General features: G+C 44.4%; 1 long non-coding RNA gene across 2 annotated transcripts in view; it reads right to left on the reverse strand.

The window, feature by feature from the left end:
- The window catches only part of LOC140464448 (uncharacterized), a 50,168-nt gene extending 37,855 nt beyond the window's left edge, over window positions 1-12,313 (reverse strand). Inside the window, exons 1-2 of one of the 2 annotated variants that reach the window (XR_011954928.1) lie at window positions 11,694-12,311; window positions 4,016-4,514 (exon numbers count right to left, since the gene is read on the reverse strand). This is a non-coding gene — a long non-coding RNA (uncharacterized lncRNA). Of the gene's footprint in view, window positions 1-4,015; window positions 4,515-11,693 lie in introns of both variants that reach the window. The other variant, XR_011954929.1, reaches the window with a different exon arrangement.
- Between the last annotated feature and the right edge of the window lie 3,481 nt (window positions 12,314-15,794).

A 15,794-nucleotide genomic window follows, 5' to 3' on the forward strand; every position in this document is an offset into this window, starting at 1 on the left:
GATGGAAGTGGTTGTTACAGCTGTTAGTGAGGGACAGCTGAGGGAAAGGTGGCGAGGTGGCCTGAGTGAATGAGTAGGCAGTACAGACACCAGGCAGAGTTGGCTAGAGGGGCAGAGATGAATTTGGAGAGACTGAAAAAAGGTGCTTCCTACACTGCTGGGCATTTGCCCAGAAGGCGGCCAACTCAATGACACAGGCGTCAATCTCGGGCGAAGCTGGCAGGGTCTGGTGCCATGGCCTTCCCTGCCAGTCCTAGATGAAGATAATGTCCCTCTCCTGCATCATGTCATCCACCAGAATTTCAGGGGCTTGTCCATAAAGTGGGGCCGCAGTTTTACCCCCTCTGCCATGTCTAGGCAGTTTGGATTGACAATCCAAGAGTATCATGACTTTTTAAAGACGGCCACTTTAACAGGCAGGCCGGTGCATTCTGGGATATCCGGGCAGTGGGCAGTTGTTATGACAAAAGGAAAAGAACATCGGGTTAGTGTCAAATGAGAGGAAGACCACGTGGGCAGGGAAGGTAGTTATTTGGGTAGATTGTGGATGGTATCATGAGAAAATGCACCACATCTTGTGGAGAGTAACCCTCCATAAAACACGACTAAAATGGGACTTCACCAAATCATAAGATGGTTTAGGTTTCTCTCTGTCTGAATCAAAATAGGGATGAAATATTGGGAGCAACAAACTTAGAGTGGAGAATTTTACAGGAGATTCAATCCTTAAAATAGGGGTACAATGTTCCAGACTGTTAAAAGGAGCTGGGAAAATCACCTGCCTTTTTGTTACCTACATTATCCAATCCTCACTGGATGCAGAGATGGTGCTGGAGGACTGGAGAACGGCTGACGCCGCAGCTTTGTTTAATGTGGAGCAAGGGACTGACTGAATAGGTCGTGGCTGGAATTCTGAGACAGTAGATAAACGGTCATTGAGAAAGTTCCTGGGACTCCAGGACAGTCAGTCTGGATTTGTTCAAGGAAGATCGTGTGGAATAGATCTGACTTCCTTGGATTTAACGAGAGATGCGATGGCAGACTGTTTAAAAACAGAAACTGGAGGATCCAGGTGAATGGCGCAAATGACCCAGAGAAGTGCAAGGCAAGGCATTTGGGGACATCAACAATAAGAAGAATGCACAATAAATGAAAATATGGTCAGTGTGGGCAGATAAATGAAGGTAGCTGGAAACACCAATTATCTCGTTAATGGAGCAAATGGCATTGTTTCCTCTATCAGACAAAATACTCTTCAGAGCTTATGCTGGAACTGTATAAATAATGAGTTCAGTCACAGCTTGGGGACTGTGTACAGCTCTGGTCACCCCATCACATGGAAGGATGGAATTGGACTGGGGAGGGTACAGAGGAGATTCTTCACCCTGTGACAGTGGAAGTATAGTTCTGAGGAAAGATGGGAACGGAGGATGCTGAGAGGAGATTTGATTGGGGTGCACAGATTGTCAGGAGCCTGGGTAGAAAGGGAAAGAACACCTTGTTCCTGTTAGAGAGCTCAGTTACCAGTGGTGAATATTTAATCTAATTGGATGAAATATTTGAGAAGTGGTGAGGAAAGCTGTTATTATACCCAGAGTATGGTCGGGCTCTGGGAGTCACACATGGAAGCGGAGTAGAGGCAGAAACTCTCAAACCATTTTAAAAAGGTGCCGGGTTCTGCACCTGAAGGCCTACACTGTCCGGGGAGACAGAACTAGGGCTTTAAAAAACAATCTTACATCTTGTCCAATGCAGACCGTGGACAGAGTGATCTCCTCCATACTGTGCTATTTTCTGAAGTTTTCAAAGGTTACCAATGTTTGACATGATCAATAGGCAGGGATGAGGGGTGAGGGCAGGGAGGAGCAGTGTGTGAATTGATTAGCATGACAATAATACTGATCCTATCCTTTACACTTAATGCTACTTCCCTGTGTTGGCCTATTAACCCTTCCTTCAGAAATGGGAAAAACCTTTCATTATCCAGTTCTCTGTCGTCGTCAAACTGCAGCCCATCTCCATAATGAGAGCTACATCTGACCTGGTTCACACTATTTAAAGCTACCATTTCATTTGCTTTTTTGAAAGGTTCCCAGTTTTATTCTTGCCCCATTGAAGGCTGCTCTCCGTCAACTAATGTTTCTCACTCTCAATTATTGTATATCATTCTCTATAATCATCTTGAACTTTACAATAAAATGATCGCTGCACCCCAAAATTATCTCCTACTGATGCTGGAGCCATTTTCCCACCTCTTTCTGTGGGACCAGGTCCAACAGTACATGCTGTCTTGGGCTGGACACATACTCCTGCAGTGAGCTCTCCTCCATGTAATCCAGGAACACTTGCCCCTCATGACCCTGCACACCAGTGTCCCTGTCTGCATCTGGATACATTAAGTTTCTCAGTATAACTAATCTGTAGTATTGTCATCGCTCTCAAATGATCCTGCATATTTATTCTCCATCATTTCTTTGGTTGCTGGCCGACAGACTGTACCTCACAGTGTAATTGTATACTTTCTGTTCTTTAGCTCCAGCCAAATTCATTCTGTTCCTTCGACGGATCCTCTTTCTCTTGGACTCCTTAACTAACGCTAATCAAAACCAATACTTCTACCTCCATCCTCTCCCTTCCCTTCTATTATTTCAAAATCCTTTATACCCAGCAATATTTAACACCCAGTCCTGCCATTCCCTGAGCCAGCTATCGGTGATCAGTCCATCAGATTTCCATACACTAATCTGCATCTGTAACTCCCCACACTCCCAGTATTCATGTCCATGCAAAGAACCTCAGATCAAGGCTTTCTTTCTTACTCCATCTTCCACTGATAAACTTTTTGTAAGTTAGTACCAACTGTATCTCCCAGTATTTTGAGAATCCTGGTATTCTCCTCCACTATTTCTTTTTGGATCCTAAGCACAGGCCAAGTTATTTTCAATCCCTCCCAAAAGACCCCGTAAGAAATTCAGTCCCGGCACTGTCACTTGTTAGCCCATTCACCTTGCACAATTGCTGCCTTCCTCAGAACCAGTCCCAATGTCCCAGGAATCTGAAGCCCCACACTCTCATCTACCTGAAAGTCCGAGTCCTGTTCTCACTTGGACATGGCACTGGCAGTAACCACGGGATTGCTACATTTGAGGTCCTGGTTGCTAACCATCCACCTAGCTCCCTAAATTCTGATTCCCAGACCACTTCACCCTTCATATCCAGGTTATTCCTACCAACATGGACATGATCTTGGACTGCTCACTGTACCCCAGACGAATGTCTTGCAGACACAGTGACATTCTTAACCCCACTATCCTGGAATTACAGAAACACTGACACCTTCTTCAGTTTCCTGAAATGCCCTGTGCCTATTGCTTCTCCTTCCTTCTCCCTCCCCTCCTGTACAGTCAAGCTGCTTGTGGGGCCACAGACATAGCTCTGACTGTCCTCCCCTGAGCAGGCCGTACCTTCATCAGCTTCCAAACTGGGAAACTGAATTGGGAGGGAGATATCTGGGTATTCCTGGATTCCCTGTTTCTCTTCGATTGCCTAGTCCCCCATTCCCTTCCTTATTCCAGGCTGTCATGTCTGCAGGGTGATCTACTCTGTGTGTGTGCTATCCCCATAACTCTTAGTATCACAGAATCTCTAGCACTGTCTGATCTCCAAGATCCCGTGTTCATCTAGGACACGTGCAGGGGCTATGACTTCCCAATGTAACAGAACACATTTTCCATCTGACAAATATGTCTTGCCATGTCGTAAAATGCAACATGTCTAGAGTAACTTAATTAATTGCTTAGAATGAAGTTAACATCCGGGAAATAACAATATGGTTAAGTCCCTTATTCAACTGTGGCTTACTGAGGGTAATTTTCGATATTGGCTCAGAATTTCACATTCTCTCTTATTTCTGACTTCAATCCTTACTTCAGAAGTTGAAAAAGTAACTTTGCTGACTTACAGCAATTAACTGATAGTCGTTAATAACGGTGTATTTATCAGCCAATGAACTTACAGCCTTTTCTGTGATGGCTCTTGCACTTCTTCCAAACTCAGTGCAGGCAGGTCTCAGCAGCAGAAAGTTATCTCTGTAACTCCCAGGTACGTGTAATCCTCCAGCTCCCACACCACCTTTCTCCCTCACAGGGTCACCGTCTCTGTGACTCTCAGGTACAACTAGGCCTCGATCCTCAGTGCTGATTTATATCCTCCCACTTTGCTGTTTCTGTAACTCCCAGGTATGTTAGCCTCATGCTCCTTCTCCAAGTTGCTCCCTCACATGGTCATTCCCTCTGTGACTCGGTGCTGCTTTCGAGCCTCCAGCTCTGCTTTTTCTCCAACTCCAAGTCCCAATCGGCCTCGATCCTCGCTACTGATTTATATTCTCCTGTTCTGTGTTGATCTCTGTCAGGTTCTCTGCCCTTGTGACTCCCAGGTAATGGTAGGCCTCAAGCCTCAGCTGTGATTTATAACATCCAATTCCGCACTACTGTCTTACAGAATCGCTGTTGTACCTGGAAAAGAGGGGGATTGGACAGAACAGAGTGTGTTACATTGATTGAGTGAGCTATATGGGATGGAACAGGTTATCTGGGGAGCTAGGCAGATCTTCAGCAACTGAAGAAGTTTACTGGAAGATACAGTGAGAGATGCAGACACTAAAGAAGGAAAAGGAAATAGAGAAATAGTGGCTTGTTCATGACGGAGCTTTGTAGAGTCTAAAGGGCTTTTTCTGAGTCGCTTACACAGGCGTGTAGACTTCAACAAATTGACAGCCATCAAGTGCCGTGTGGTACTAGAGACTGTTGGATGTTACAGAGTTAGAAGACTTGCAGTAACTGGGGGGACTATAAACATTTGGAACACTGGTGATGTTCAAGGACCCTCAGGCCATGAGGAGCTGCAGAGAATGGCAGCATTCCAAATAGTGGGATTGTAGGGACTGGAAGTCCTGAGATGGATAAGGAGGAAGAAAATTGCCATTTTGGCACACGCAACCATCGTAATTACAGAGATTTAGGTAGGAAACCTGTGCTATCATTGATTACAGTTATATGGAGAGTTATAGAAGCTGAAGGGGTTACACATTTTAAAAGGGAGAGATTTTATGTGATCAGAAGTTTAAACAAGAATAAATAAATTTCAGTGATCTTTAGCACAGATGGGAATGGAGGAGGGGAGATATTGTGAGGAACTGTCAGATTTATATGGCGAGGACGATGTCAGATATGAAAGGGAGAGCTGCATTGTCTGTACGTAGTTACATACATGAGGAGCAGCGCCTGCTGTAGGGGACACTGATAACAACAGTTCCAATGGCTGGTGCAGTGGCTCAGGAAGGCAGCTCAGTACCACCTTCTCAGGGACAACTCCAAATCGCAAATAAATGCTGGCTCAGCCAACAAAGCTCATGCTCATGAATGAACGAAGAAATCCAAATCTACAAGTTGCATGGTGGTCTCTCAGGCATGCCCTTTCAACAGTATTTTACAAACCCGAAACCACTATTCCCTGGGATGTCAGGAGCTCCAAGTGCACGGGAACACCAGCATTTCCAAGGTACCCTCCAAGCCACGCTCCATCCTCCCAGCACTGTGTCTGTCCCTATATTCAAAGGACTTCAATGTGTCAGGAAGGCAGCTCCTCACCACCTTTTCCAGGGAATTACAGATGGGAAGGTAATGGTGAAACTCTGCTGTTTACAGCCAGACAGAAAAATAAATTCAGCAGTGTGTGTCAAATGAAATTTCTGTTTCAGAACAACATGCTGAGCATGGAGAGAGGATTTGTCTGATTGGCACAAGGCAGAGAGTGTGAAGAAAGTGGTCTTTTTCACAATGGGAACTGGTGATGAGGGGAGCTCCGCAGGGGTCAGTGTTGGGACTACACTCTACACGTTATTCATTCAGAGTCTGAACAAAGGATGTGAAGGGGTACGAGAAATGGGTTTCCAAGAAAGATCCCAGGGATGAATTTTGTGTCATATGAGGAGCAGGTGAAGTCTCTGGGTCTGCACTTGATGAAGTTTCAGAGGCGGCAGCGGCAGAATCTCATTCAAACTTACAGAATACTGAGGGACCGGGATGGAGTGGACTGGGGCAAGATGTTTCCACGAGCAGGAGAGACTAGTGGCCAAGGGCACAGCTTCAGAGTGAATGGACGGCCCTTCTGAACAGAGATGTGGAGGAATTTATTCAGCCAGAGGGTGATGGATCAGTGGAACACACTGCATCATGGGGCTGTGGATGCTAAGTAATTCAATGTATCTAACTCAGAGATAGCTAGGTTCTTGATGAGTAAGGAGATCAATGGTTACTCGGAGTAAGTGAGAGACTGGGGTTGAGAAACAATTCAGCCATAATCACATAGTGGAAGAGGCCCAATGGACCAAATGGCCTAATTCTGCTCCTATACATGATGGTCTTATGGATTGCGCTTTTTCCATAGAGTTCTAAGTTTGCAGTTATCATTTCTGGCATATTGTTTATCATACATTCCAGTACTTTCCTGATTATTGCTGTCACCTCTTGGTTTCAGATCAACTGCAGAAAGCTACATCACAGAGTAACTTGAGAATCATTATGTATAAATCACAGAAAGGTGGTATACAGGGCCAGCAGGACATAAAGAAGTCAAATGGAATGCTGGCATTGATTCCAAAGGGAATGGAGAATAAAAATATGGAAGGCTTGTAACAACTATAGAGGACTCCAGTCTGCCCACTGAGAATACTGTGAACAGGTTTGGTCCCGTATCTGGAGGGAAAATGTCCTTGCATTGGAGGCAGCCCAGAGAAGATTCACCAGGCTGATCTTCAAAATAGTGGGATATTGATGAGAAGAGGTGGAGAGGTTGAACTTGCAGTTGTTAAAATTTAGAAAATGAGGCAAATTTATTGATACACCGAAGATTTTTGTGTTCTTACAGGTTCGGTACTGAGACATTATTCCCCTGAGCAAGGATCTTTAACCAGAGATAAAGGGGAATACAGACACCAGAGAAGCCAACAGAGAAAAGATGGGTTGTCGAGACTGGAGGATGTTACAGAGTTCGGGTGGTTTGAGATCACTGTTGGTGGTTAGAAATCAGGTAGGTTGTCGGGCTGAAAGATGTCAAGGAGATTTACAGGGTTATCAGTCCTGAAGGAGTTACAGCGATAGGGAGGAATATAGGGACTAGAGATTACATAGATAGGGGTGGTCATTGGAGCTTCAGGAGATACAGAGACTGGGAGGGTTGTCGGGACTGGAGATTACTCAGATATTAGTGGTAGTTGGAGCTACAGAAGTTTTAGGAGACAGGGAGGATTGTAGGCACTGGATATTAGACTGTTGAGGTGAAAGTTGGAGCTGAAGGAGTTTATAGAGCCCGGGAGGATTTTTGGTGCTGGGAGCTACACTGACATGGACAAAAGTTGGAGCTGCAGGAGAGAGGGAGATAGGGAGAGTTGACGGGTCTGGATCAGTTCGCACAGCCAGGGAGAAGTGTAGTGATTGGAGGAGCCGGAGATACTGAGGGTTGTAGGTCTGCAGGAGTTCAGAGAGCTAATGAATGCTGTGAAGGCAGGTTTGCAGCATTCCCATCAGTTACACAGAGATGTGGAGTGCTGTACTGGAGGAGGTTACAGAAATCAACAGGATTGCAGATTATGGAAGACCTTACAAAGACAGTGAGCTGTAGTATTTGAGGAGGTTACAGGGACAGAATGCATTGAGGAGTTGGAGGCTGCTACTGGTGTTAAACATGCTGCAAGGGATCAATATCCTTACATCTATCAGGGGGATTGGAAGCTCTTGAGAAAGAATGAGAAATACAGTAACTGAAGAATATCACAGAGATGGGGAGGAACATATGAGGGGCATTAATCACTCAGATGTGAAAGCAGAAATTTTCAATAGTAGGTTTGCAAAAGATGTGAAAGGTGAGGGCGTTGCCAACAGTGAGGGGGCTGGTCTCAGGATGCAGTCTGAAGGTTGAGGCTGGGACAGAATTTCAGCAGAGTAATTTCAATTGATAACCAAGTAAGAGCACAGCAGGCGATGAGGGAAAACTGATGAACTAAGCTTTATTTTGATGTAAAATGCCTGATGAACGTACGGCATAGATGGGAACATGGGACTGGGAAATGACAGGAATTACAGAAACACAGCTGAGGGACAGACAGGACTCGCAGATCATTGTTCCAGAGGACAGATTCAACAGGAAGATAGAAGGGGAGGCAAGAGAGTAGGGGGAATGGATCAGTGAAAACATCACTGCGGCACTGAGAGAGGATATTCCTGAGGAAGCTATGTTAGTGGTCCTGAGAAATAAGAATGAATAATCAGTTTGATATGACTGCACTAAAGGCCCACAGTAGTCAGAGGGAAATTAAACAGCAAATATGTCGGAGATCTCAGATATCTGTAAGAAGGATAGGGTTGGAATGGTCCGGGATTTTAACTTTCCAAACCTAGACTGGGACTGCCAGAGTGTTCACAGCTTGGATGGGAGGGATTTGTTCAGCGTGTTCAAGAAAACTCTCTCCATCAGTATGTAACTGGCCTAACTGGAGAAAGGGATAAAACCTGACCTCCCCTTGGGAGAGAAAGGGGCTGAAGTGTTTGTGGGGTCGCACTTTTGCAAAGTCACCACAATTATATTAGTTTGAAAATAGCGATGGAAAAGGACAGGCCTGGTCCACAAGTTAAAGATCAAAACTGGCCTTGCCCAAGTCCAATTAGGCAAGAGTGTCCAAAAGTTGATTCGTGGAGGCTATTTGAAAGTAAAGGGACGTCGGGCAAGTGGGATTCTTTCAAAAGAGGGATAAATTAATACTTCAGGGCCAGCATATTCCTGTTAGTGTGAAGGACAATGCTGATACAAGTGAAAAACACTGGATGACTGGTGATATTGAGGTTCTGGTCAAGACAAAATGGGGCACATGTCCTATATAGCCAGCTGGATTAAGTCAATCCCTTGAAGAACATTGTGGGTGCAGTAATATTCTAAAGAGGGCCGAAAGGGGAACTGACAGAGCTTTGGCAGAGAACGTTCAGGAAAATCCAGAGAGATTCTACAAGTATATTAACAACAGAAGATTAACTCGAGACAGAATGTGTCCTAAAAGATTAATGAAGCCATCCATGTGTGAACCCACAGGAAATGGGTGAGATCTGAATCGAAAACTTCACGTCAGAACTTACTGTGGAAAACACATTGGGGAAGCAGGGGAATAAACAGTGATGTTTTCAAAAGAGTCCAGATTGGAGAACAGAGGGTGCTGAAGGTTTTCAAACACATTAAAATTAGACAACTCCCTGGAAACTACTCAAGTATATCCCAGGACATTGGGGTATGTTAAGGAAGAAACTTACAACGATATTTCTATCACTGTCAGCCACGGGTGGTGAGCTGGGAGCCTGGATGGTGGCTAATGTTGTGCCAGCATTTAGGAAAGGCTGCGGGGAAAAGCCAGGGACATAAACACCAATTAGCTTGATGCCAGTGGTGCCAAAGTTGTTGGAAGCAATTCCGCGGCACAGAACTTCCATGCATTTGGAAAGACAATGATTGATTAGGGATACTCAGCAGAGCTTTGTGCATGCAACGCCGTGTCTTTCAAACTTGATAGAGTTTGTTGAAGAGGTGACCACGAAGATGGATGAAGGCAGAGCAGTAGATGTTGTCTATCCTGACTTCTGCAAGGCCTTTGACAGGATTTAGCGTGGTGCACTGGTTAGTAAGGTTAGATCACATGGGATCAGGGAGAGCAAGCCAAACAAACACAAAATGGGCTTGAGAGTAGGAGATAGAGGGTAGTGGGAGAGGGTTGTTGTGCTGACTGGGGGCGTCTGACCAGCAGTGTGCCATAAGGATCGGTGCAGGTTCCACACATGTGCATTATTGATATAAACGAGAATATATGAATTATTGTTAGTAAGTTTGTGGATATTAAATAAGTGTTATATTGGGCACTGAATGCAGTTATCAAAGGTGATCTTAACCAACTGGAGCCAGTGGGTCAAGAAATGAAAGATGGAGCTGAATTCAGGTACTGGATTTTGTGAAGACAAACCAGGGACGACTAACACAATTAATGGCAGAGCTCTGGAGAGTGTCGAACGGAGAGAGACCAAGGGATGCAATTACATTGTTTTTTTGAAGTGGCATCACATGTGGACAGGATGGGGAAAGCAACATTTGGCACACTAGCCCTCATGGGTCAGAGCATTGAGTAGCTGAGTTGGTACATCATGGTACGACTGTGTCAGACATTGCTGGGACTCCAGTTGGAGTACTGTGTAGAATTCCGATCCTCCTGCTTTAAGAAACATATTCCGAAACTGTAAATGGAGCAAAGATTGATGAAGATTTTACTGATACTGGAGGGTTTGACAGAAACAGAGAGGCTGGATAAGTTGGAAAGCAACATGCGTGGAATGAGATAGATTTGGCAGATAAGGTTAAGGAGAATCCAAAGAGATTCTACAGCATACAAGTACAAAAAACCTACTAGAGAGACAATAGAGCCCCTCAAAGTTCAATAAGGCATTTCATGTGTGGAACCACAGAAGATGGGCGCGACACGAAATGAATATTTCATGTCAGAACGTACTGTGGAAAAAGACTAGGAAACAAAAGGAAAGAAATAGTGATGTCTTGAAAAGAGTCCCCATTACAGAAGAGGTGGTGCTGGAGGTCTTAGCACACAAAGGTGGAAAAATCCCTAAGTCCTAAACAAGTGCATCCCAGAACATTGTGGCAAAGTCGCAGTGGGGACCGTAGCAGAGATATTAGTATCATTATCCTTCGTATTTCCATTGGATGTAGGTGGCTGAGGGGTGACCTTATAAAGGTTTATAAAATCATGAGGGGTATACGTAGCGTGAATAGTGAAGGTCTCTAACTCAGGGTAGGGGAATCCATAACTAGAGGGCATAAATATGAGGTGGGAGAGGAAATACTTAAAGACGACCACTGGAGAACATTTCCACACAGAGAATGGTGCACATATTGAATGAACTGCGCTGAAGTGGTAGAGAAAAGTACAATTCCATCATGGAAAAGACATTTGGGCAGGTACATGGAGAGGAGAAGGTTTGATGGGATTGGGACCAAACGTAGGCAAATGCCACTCGTTCAGGAACCGTGATCAGCATGGACTCGTTGGATCGATGGAACCATTTCTGTTCTGAATGCCTCTTTCTCCAGTTATTGAAGGAGGACACTACTGAGATAAGGCATGTTGTAGGCACTGAAGCAAGTTACAGCGATGGATATGGTAATCTAGAATGCAGTATATTTCAAATATGTGGAGGGACTCTCGGGAAGGGAGTAGGTTACAGGGACAGGAACGAATATAGGAGTTAAAAATTATTGAGGACACGGGTCCACGAGACATGGTATATGTACAGTGTTAGAGGGGGAACACAGACCCGAAAGATCCCAGGCAGCATTCCCACACAGTCATGGGAAACTTGATTTCCCCTCTGTTATACTGATGTTCACTAAGACATCACAAGCCTGGATTGATAACTGTGACACTCCCGATGCTATCTCAATGCAACAAATCTTACAGTAGGGGTGTTGATTGACCTGGGGTGCGTCTATACTGTGCTCCCCCTCCAGCACTGTATCTATGTCATGCCTTGTTAACCGATGTTTGGAGCCCTCTCATTGCTCTCTTCTCTGTGCACTGTGAGTGATCTTACCTCACTGCAGGATTTACTGAAGGCTCCAGATCTCCCTGCCCTTTGTCTCTCTGGCTAACAACCATCTTCAATGAGGACATAGACGAGGCACCCAGCAGCTGGGATGTCTATTGAGTCCGGAAGTTACTGATTACCTGCAGGAGACAGAGAAATATGCAGGATGGGAAATTAGACTGATGCAGTGAAGATTATACATGCAGAATGGCAGTGAGTCCCACAAAGATCTGGAAAATCCCAGTCTCCATTCCTGGCCTGTGCTGTTGTGTCTCTCTGGAGTGGCGAATTCAGTTGGCTCAGGATCTGGAGTAGCTGCAAGAGCGAGAGACATTGACAGACGCAGAAATTGTACCCACGCAATGAGGAATACCACATGGACAGATACTGAGTGATATCACTAGATTGCAGGAAGGTATCAGGATCAAACAATCATGAAGGAAAAACAGGTTTAGCTCCATGATGCACTGGTATCAGTGTTCAGGGATGAATCGGCTGTGAGCAGGCGAAGTGATCGCCTCGTGGTGTTATTGCTAGAGCATGTATTCACAACCTCAACTAATGTTCGGGGAAGGAAGGTTTAACCCCCACCATCAGAAATGGTGGAATTTGAAATGAATTATTTTAAATATAGTAATTGACAATACATCAATACCATTACTGATGTACAATAAATCCAAACACTTCTCCTTTCAAGAAGGACATCTGCCCATCCTCACGTGATCTGCATGACATCCCCACAGCAAAGTGTTTGCCTCTTAATTACCCTCTGAAATGTTCGAACAAGCTACTTAGCTGAAGAGCAGGTAATGCTGGGCAAGAAAGTTTGGTCAGCCAGAGACATCCATATCCCATATTTGATTTTTAAAAAAAATCTATTGTGATGGTCCCACTGGAACTGAGGTGTGGCCAGTATCCTGGCCAATGATGTCGGTTGATGTATGGACAGGGCTTTAAACTGACAGAGAGGATGCAGGGACAGGGTTCAGGTGAAACGAGCTTTCCAAATCCAACGAGAAAAGGTCCTGTATCAGAACAGCATAGGAATGTGGCCGCAGACAAGCAGAAAGGAATAGGATGGGACAGAGTTTAACTAAAACTATATATCAGCGAATCGATTTGTGACAGGAAATTGTGGGAAAGAGTAAATTATGTTTTGTTTTGGAATGGACAAAGTCTCTTCAATAAGGTGGATGGATTTGTGACACAGAGGTGAAAGGTATTTAAAAACCAGAGATACGTGGTTACAGGGCGAACAAAAGGTGGAAAAGAAGCATTCAATAGTTCACAACCTTGCAGAAACTCAGGCAAAATGGGTAACGCTAACAATAATGGATAACTAAGGCATTACAGAGAAAGCATTTGGCCTCAGATCATGAAGTAGAATCAGTCTGAATGTAAATTCTGGCTACTACTTACCAATTGTGATAAAGTGCAGTTTAAAGAAATATAAAGTTTGAAAGGAATTACAGAAAGGACAAGCTCCAACTAGAAATAAACACAGCTAATTACACGGGTTTGAGTGGAGAACTGGCCAAGGTAAACAGGCGGAACAGATTGACACATGTGTCTGTAAATGAACAGTGGAAAACATTTGAAGGAACAGTGTAAAATACTCAACAAAAGGAAATTCCATTGCAACAGACAAAACCTCAGCAAGAAATTACCTCCCGTCCCTCACTCAGGACAAAATGGATCATATTAGATTATGAGGCTCAGAAGATCACCACAAAGTACTTAAAATCCTGAAATGAGAGAGAGTTTAAGCAGTAAGTATTAGAGGGATTGTGAAGGGTCTACTAGCAGGAGGGCAGTGGAAAGGGGAATCATTGTCAAGGCTTAATGACACGATATGAACAGGGAGAGGTGAAGGTGCTGGAGGTGGTGAGAATGTTACAGAGAGTGGTCAGAGCCTGAACCGTGTTACAAAGCCAGTACGGATTGCTGCAGATGCGGATTGCAAAGGTAGGGAGGGACATCTGCATTTTATTTATTCATGCATGGGATGTGAGGGTCACTGATTTGGACCAGTATTCTTTGCCCCCACTGCTAATTGCCCAAAGGGCAGATCAGAGTCAGCTATATTGCTGTGGGTCTGGATTCACATGTAGGCCAGACCAGGTTAGAATGTCAGATGTCCTTCATTAATGGAGGTAAGTGAACCAGTTGTGTTCTATCGGACTGATCAACAATGTTTCCTCACCAATGTCTTGTTCAGACAACATGGCATTCCAACACCTATTCTCAATGTTCTAACCAATGAAGGTAACCATTCCAAACGCCTGCTTCACCAGCCTGTCTACCTGAGACACCACTTTCAAAGAACTGTGTAGCTGCATCCCTGGGTCACTGACTGCCAACACTACCCAGGGCCCAAACATTAACTGTACAAGTCCCACCCTGGTTTGTTTCACCAAAATGGAACACTTCACATTTATCTAATTAAACTCCATCTGCTATTCTTCAGCTCAGTATCCCAGCAGCACTGTTCATCTTGTTGTATAGTAGATAACCTTCTTCACTGTCCACTTTACCACATATTTCAATGTCACCCAAAAAACTTACTTACAAGGAAACCAATATTCCCATCCAAACCAATTATCCAAATGACAAACAGCAGTGGGCCCATTACACCGCTGGTCACATGCCTCCAGTCAGAAAAACAACATGTCTCCCCTCACGCTTTGTCTCCTACCATCAAGCCAATTTTGTTACCAGTTCACTAGTTTCTCCTGAATGCCATATGCTTTTACATTGATCAGAGCTTATTACCCAGTTTACCATACGAAACGCAGAACACAGAACAGTACAGCACAAGACCCTTCGGCCATGATGCCATGCCAACCTTTTATCCGACAGTAAGATCAAACCAACCTACATACCTTTCATTTTAATGCCACCCATGTGTCTATCCACGAGTGTATTAAATGTCCCTAATGTATCTGACTCTCCCAGCACTGCTGGCAGTGCATTCCACACCCCCATACACACACTTTATGTAAAGAACCTGCATCTGAAATCTCTTCTTAACCATCCACCAATCACCCTAAAATTATGCCTGCTCAGAATAGCCATGTTTGCCATGATATAAAGAAGTCTCTCACTATTCACTATATCTATGACTCTCATCATCTTGTTCACCTCTACCAACTTGCCTGTCACCCATCTTCACTCCAATGAGAAAAGCCGAACCTCCCTCAAACTTTCTTCATAAGACATGTCCGCCAGCACAGGCAGCATTCTGGTAAACCTCCAATTTAGCCTCCCTAAGCTTCCACTGCCTTCCTGTAATGAGGGGACCAGAACTGAACACAATATCACAAGTGGAGTTTAACCCAGGCTCTATAGAGCTGCAGAATAACTTCACTGCTTTAAAACTCAATCCCCCAGCAATTGAAAGCCAACACAACATATTCCGTCATAACAACCATATCAGCTTTGGTGGCAACTTTGAGGGATCAATGGATTTGGAACCCAAGATCGCTCTTTTCCACAACACTACCAAGTATTCTGCCTTGAACCCTATATTCTGCATTAAAGTTCGACCTTCCAAAATGAATCATTTCACACTTTTTCAGATTGAACGCCATCTGCCGCTTCTCAGCCCAGCTCCGCATCCTGTCAATATCCTGCTGAAACCTACAACAGACCTCCACACTATCCACCACTCCATCAACCTCCATGTCATTGGCAAAATTACTAACCCATTCCTCCACAACCACATCCAAGTCGTTTATAAAAAAAATCACAAAGAGCAGAAGTCCTGCAACCGATCCCTGCAGAACACCACTGGTCATCGAGCTCCAGACTGAATGCTTTCCATCTATCACCACCCTCTGTCTTCTATGAGCCAGGAATTCTGTATCCAGACAGACAGGTATCCTGTATCCCATGCCTCTGTTCTTTCTGAATGAGCCATAAAGGTGTTTTGTCACATTCTTGAAGAGTTCAATAAGATTTGTGAAGAAGAGACCTGACAAGACTTTATTTTTGTTTAGAATCTCACCCATATCCTTTGTTTCCACACATTGGTGACCTTATTGATCTTTAAGGGTCCCTATTCTCTACCAAGTTATTCTTTAGCCACTATTGAAACCTGCACAAAGG

The sequence above is a fragment of the Chiloscyllium punctatum genome, chromosome 40, assembly GCF_047496795.1.
Source record: "Chiloscyllium punctatum isolate Juve2018m chromosome 40, sChiPun1.3, whole genome shotgun sequence".
Taxonomy (NCBI): Eukaryota; Metazoa; Chordata; class Chondrichthyes; order Orectolobiformes; family Hemiscylliidae; genus Chiloscyllium; species Chiloscyllium punctatum.